We start from the raw sequence: 6,000 nt of genomic DNA on the forward strand, positions 1-6,000 counted from the left end.
GTCTTGTCTAGACACAAAGGAAGATGTTCTCTCTTGTTCTCACTAGGCCAAAGGTTGAGATACCCGTTCTGGTCTTCGAGGAGTGTCCAGCATCACCTTCTGAAATAGAGAGGGATCTGGGGCCAGGTTGTCTGTACCCAGCTCTTCTGCCTTGCCCTAGGAGGCCAACCAAAAAAGTTATTTTCTAGGTTTCCTAGTGTGTGTGCTCACCACCCCCACCCAGCAAACTCTTAAGAGAATCATAATGGCCATATGGAAGAGCTGGTTACCAAGGGCCTGGCGTCTCATTAAAGGCTTCATTTAATCCTCAACTGAGACATTCATTTTACGAAGGAAACTAATGCTTGGCAAGGATACAGAAGTTGCCAAGTCATACCGCTAATTAGTGGCTGAGGTGCAATCTTCTACAACCTAGACCTGTCTGAATCCAGCCATGCTCCTGACCACTGAACTACAGTGCTCCAAAGACTGGGCCGCTGCCCCGCATGCCAGCCAAACACCCCTCAAAGAAGTTAAGGTCTACAGGTGAATAACACAGACGATCTTCAGAAAGGGAAGAAGAGCTGAGCCACCATCAACTTAGGATATGAATCTGACCCATCGGTTGATCAGATCTGAGCCCCTTTGAATTAATTCAAGGGATCTGGCTCAGAGAAATTATGGTGAAAATTTTGAAAACTGTCAATAATCTTTGAGGGGTGCCTGGCTGGCTCAGTTGGTAGAGTTTGAGCCCCACGTTTGGTGTAGAGATTACATAAATCCTTTTTAAAAAAATTAAAAGGGGATTCTCTCTGTCACTCTCTCGCACTGCCCCCCCACCCCCGCTTGCATGTGATGTCTCAATATAATTTTTTTAATGTTTAATTTTTTTTTTAATCTTTTTAACATTTATTCATTTTTGAGAGACAGAGAGAGACAGAGTACAAGCAGGGGAAGGACAGAGAGAGAGGGAGACATTCCACGGCAGGCTCCAGGCTTTGAGTCGTCAGCACAGAGACCGACATGGGGCTCGAACTCACGAACTGTGAGATCATGACCTGAGCCAAAGTCAGACACTTAACCAACTGAGCCACCCAGGCGCCCCTCAATATAATAAACATTAAAAATTTTTATAATAAGGGTGCCTGGGTGGCTCAGTTGGTTAAGCATCTGATTTCAGTTCAGGTCACGATCTCATGGTGAGTTCGGGCCCCGCATCAGGCTCTGTGCTGACTGCTCAGAACCTGGAGCCTGCTTTGGATTCTGTGTCTCCCTCGCTCTCTGCCCATCCCCGACTCCTGCTCTCTTTCTCTCTCAAAAATAAACATGAAAACAAATTTTAAATAAATTACAATAATCTCTGAGAAAATATTACAGACGGTTGCCAGAGACGAGCTCAGCAAAAGTTCCAATTTTCACAAGTCAGACAAGTGTTAACAATAGTTAAAATTCAGAGCGTGTTGTGTGACCGGTTACCTAAAACATGATGACACTAGGTGCCCACGTGAGTGCACCCAAAATAAGTTCCACTCAGACAACTTTAATTCCTTTTTTGATAGGGTTAACCAGATGACTATTGCAGACAAACATCTGGATCTTATTAAAGTCTCTCATCATATCCCTCGGGATAATGAAAACACAGAAGACAGTTTATACAAATTGGAACTAATACAACCCTGGGATGGATAACTGCTATATTACAGAGTTAAGATTTTTTAAAAAACTCTTAACAGGTTGGAAAAGCTGGTTGAAAAAAAAAAAAAAAGCCATTTCACTGGAGAAAACAAGACAGCTCTCAGTCACATGTGTGTGCCCCTTACCCAGGGGCTGCGAGGAAAAGGAAACATCCTGAAGAGCAAGGGCTAGCATGCAGGAGACCTAAGCTCCAGCCACAGTTCTAGAAATGAGCTGCTGCTTAGGACAAAAGGGCAGAGTACCATGTGTTGCTTCTCAAAGCAACTGAGCTTCCCCCATCAAGGAAAGTGTTCGAGTAGAAGGGTGCCTGGGGGGCTCAGTCGGTTGAGCGTCCGACTCATGATTTTGGCTCAGGTCATGATCTCACGGTTTGGGAGTTCGAGCCCCGCGTCGGGCTCTACGCTAACAGTGCGGAGCCTGCCCGGGATTCTCCCTCCCTCCCTCTCTCTCTCCCCGCCCCTCCCCACTTGTGTGCACACATCTCTCAAAATAAACTTTAAAAAAACGTTAAAAAAAAAAAAAAGTGTTCAAGTAGAGACAAGCTGTCAAGGATGCTATGGAGGAGGATATTTCAACTGGAAGGCTGGACTGTTCCATATGAACTCTAACATCCCTGGCGTCTCTAAGTGCTGAGCTTCTGATACTGCCTGGGCCATCCCTGGCACTGGAAGCATCCTCTATTTGCACAATATTCACACACTGACTTCTGGATTTACACGGCTGCAGATCCTTCCTATAGCCTGGACCTGAGGATGACAGCGAGACGCTTTCAGAAAGCCTAATCTGAACAAAAACCAAAGTGCATCTGATGACAGCCTCCATCTGTAGGGGTGAAGGGTCCCATTACTATAACCACTTCCTTGCAGATATTCTCAGCGGAACGCCCGTCTCCCTCCATCACACAGACCTGATGAACACCCTTGGTTGTACCCAGTACCCACCTAAGTCACTTGACGTGACGAACATGAAGTGACACAATGGGCATCTGGTTAAACCCTAAATGCACGAGTACGGACCTGAGCAATCATGGCATTACCCGTGTTTACTGAACTACTGGACACGTGCTCCTTCACCCTCACCTCCCTGCCAAATCTACGAACCCACCAGCAACTGTATTGTCTTCTCTTGCCTTCTTCATGGTGGGAGAAAGTCACCCTCCTGTCAGAGACCAAAGCATCTTCTGTGGCCACGGTTCTCACCTCCCATCTTCGCGGAGTTTGCAATAAGACAGTAACTCCTAAACACCTGGCTCCAGCCCAATCCTCCCCACTGGACGCCAGGCTTGTCATTCAGCTGCCCATCTGCCAGCTGCTCTTTAGTTTCATGGGCAAGACAAAAATGAGAAAAGACTTGATTTTTCCACGAGCCTCTTCCTCTCCCACCATTCACCATCCACACACAAGCCACTCTCCGTTCCTCTCCCCCTTACCACCTTGGCCTCAAACCATATCCATCAGCAAGCCCTGTCAGTCGTGAAGTCATCTGTCACCACCGCGTCTTACCTAGGTTTCTGCAACAGGCTCTTACTGCGGCGGTCTTTCTGCTTCCCTTTGCCACCTGACACCAGACTAAAGCCTTCAGCAGCTTAAAACCCCCTTACAGCTCCCCATTGTGCCCAGGACAGACTCTAATACCTACAATGGCAAGAAGGCCTTGCATGATCGAGCTCCTGCCAATTCCTCCTTCTGGCTCACTAGGCTTTAGCCAACCTATCTTCTAGCATTTCCTAAACACCCCAAGTTCTTATCACCTTCAACTTAGTACTAGCTCTTCCCTCTCTCCAAGTACTCTTGGCTGGCACCTCATTCAGATTTCTACTTAAATGGCAGCTCAGAGACCATCCCAGAATATTCTCTTCAGAGCAGTACACGTACACCCCTATACTAGGCATGAGCATCTGCTTGAAACTCCGATAGAGACCAGAAAAAAAGGGGCCGGATTAGAAAAAGTAGGGGCCAGCCACTATAGCCCCTCTGCTAAAACTAACTGCTGGAAGGGCACCTGGGTGGCTCGGTCAGTTGAGTGACCCTTGGTTTCAGCTCAGGTCATGGTCCCAGGGTGGTGGGATTGAGCCCTATGTTGGGCTCTGTGCTGAGCATAGAACCTGCTTAACATTCTCTCCCTCTCTCCCTCTCCTCAACTGACGTTTGTGCTCTCTAAAATTAAAAAAAAAAAAAAAAAAAAAATTTTAATTAGGGGTGCCTGGGTGGCTCGGTCAGTTAAGCAACCAACTCTTTTTTTTTTTTTTTTCTTCAATATATGAAGTTTATTGTCAAATTGGTTTCCATACAACACCCAGTCCTCATCCCAAAAGGTGCCCTCCTCAATACCCATCACCCACCCTCCCCTCCCTCCCACCCCCCATCAACCCTCAGTTTGTTCTCAGTTTTAAACAGTCTCTTATGCTTTGGCTCTCTCCCACTCTAACCTCTTTTTTTTTTTTTTCCTTCCCCTCCCCCATGGGTTTCTGTTAAGTTTCTCAGGATCCACATAAGAGTGAAACCATATGGTATGTGTCTTTCTCTGTATGGCTTATTTCACTTAGCATCACACTCTCCAGTTCCATCCACGTAAGCAACCAACTCTTAATTTCGGCTCGGGTCACGATATCCTCGTTCGTGAGATCAAGCCCCGCGTCAAGCTCTGCACTGACAGTATGGAGCCTGCTTGGGATACTCTCTCTTCCTCTCTGCCCCTTCCCCACTGGTGCTCCCTGGGTCTCTCTCAAAATAAATAAACTTAAAAAAAACAAAAAAACAAAAAAACAAAACTGTTGAAGTCAGCATCAGAAGGGTTAATTGGGAGAAAGGGAAGAGAAGTCAGTTGAGAGAGAAGTCACTAGAAATATACTTCCCCCTCACCTCTCTTTGCCTGTTTAGGAAGAGATTTAGTTCCACTTTAGACTTTTCAACAAAATTGAGAGTTGCAGGGAAAATGGGACAGGAAGGCCACAACCTGACCAGGGTTGGTCCCAGCTGCCAAAGTTTGCTCTCCATAAACCTGAGGGACAGCCCTGCTGCTTCCACCTCGCTCATCTCCCACGTTCTTTACTGGTCCCTTGTCCTCTTGCCATGCTTGACTTCAGGTGTTCCTCAAATCACGGTCAGTCCTGGATCACTTGTCAACGTGACTCAGGCAACTCATCTAGTTATTGAACTGGTAACTTTCAAAGATCTACCTTCAGTCATACAATGGCTGGGTGCTGGGGAATAATACAAAAATGAGTTAGTCACTATTTCTGCCTTGGAGCCTCAAAATCCCATTAGACCACTCAAGAGAAACCTGAACAAGTTACTATAAGTAAGTCATACGTGCCACAGGAGTGCTACAAAACAATTCTAGGAATAACTTTCCACTAATTAAAAAGTCAAGGATGACTTCACAGGTGGCTTTGAAGCAAGGCATTGTAGGGTAAGACAGATGAGATAAGATAGGCTGGGAGTAATCTGAGAGATCACCTAGCCCCATACCTTTCCTATAGAACAATTCCTGAGATGCTAATATTACAGAGCAAGACAACCAACTGGCAAGTTTCTTCTGACATTGTGAAGCACCCCGCACTGTCAGAAACGCAAGGGGCAGGGAGAAAGAAGGGTCTTAGAATCCGGAGGGCATGAGAGACGTTAACAATGGGGGGGGGGGCTGCTGGAGGGAAAATGTTTGCCTCATCTTCTAGTGTCCATATTATGAGCCACGTAAGGCTCTTAGAATATAAAAGAACAGGGGCGCCTGGGTGGCTCAGTCGGTTAAGCGTCCGACTTCAGCTCAGGTCACGATCTCGCGGTCTGTGAGTTCGAGCCCCGCGTCGGGCCCTGAGCTGATGGCTCAGAGCCTGGAGCCTGCTTCCGATTCTGTGTCTCCCTCTCTCTCTGCCCCTCCCCTGTTCATGCTCTGTCTCTCTCTGTCTCAAAAATAAATAAACGTTAAAAAAAAAAAAAAAAAAAAGAATATAAAAGAACAAACTCGTTTTGAAACTTGATTACCTAGCAGCAGTCTACGACCAGTGGATCAGCCCAACCTGTTAGGCTGTTTTCACCTGTTAAGTACTTGGGGCTGTTATGTCAAACCCCTTAAGTTTACACAGTACATGGTGGTGACTTCGAGGTTCTCAAAGGGGAATTCCCTGGCACGAGCAGACTCCAACAGCGATGAGAAAGCAAATCCATCACGCAGAGCAGACAATGGCCAATCCCAGTTCCCAAACTTGCCCCTGCCACTCTCCCCACTGCTCACCCTGCAACGTGGCAGGTCCTGGCCTTATACATTCTTACCACAGTATCCTATCAACGGACAGCCGAGTCTATCCAGGTGTAGGACTGAAAGCTC

Source organism: Panthera leo, chromosome E1 (assembly GCF_018350215.1).
Source record: "Panthera leo isolate Ple1 chromosome E1, P.leo_Ple1_pat1.1, whole genome shotgun sequence".
Taxonomy (NCBI): domain Eukaryota; kingdom Metazoa; phylum Chordata; class Mammalia; order Carnivora; family Felidae; genus Panthera; species Panthera leo.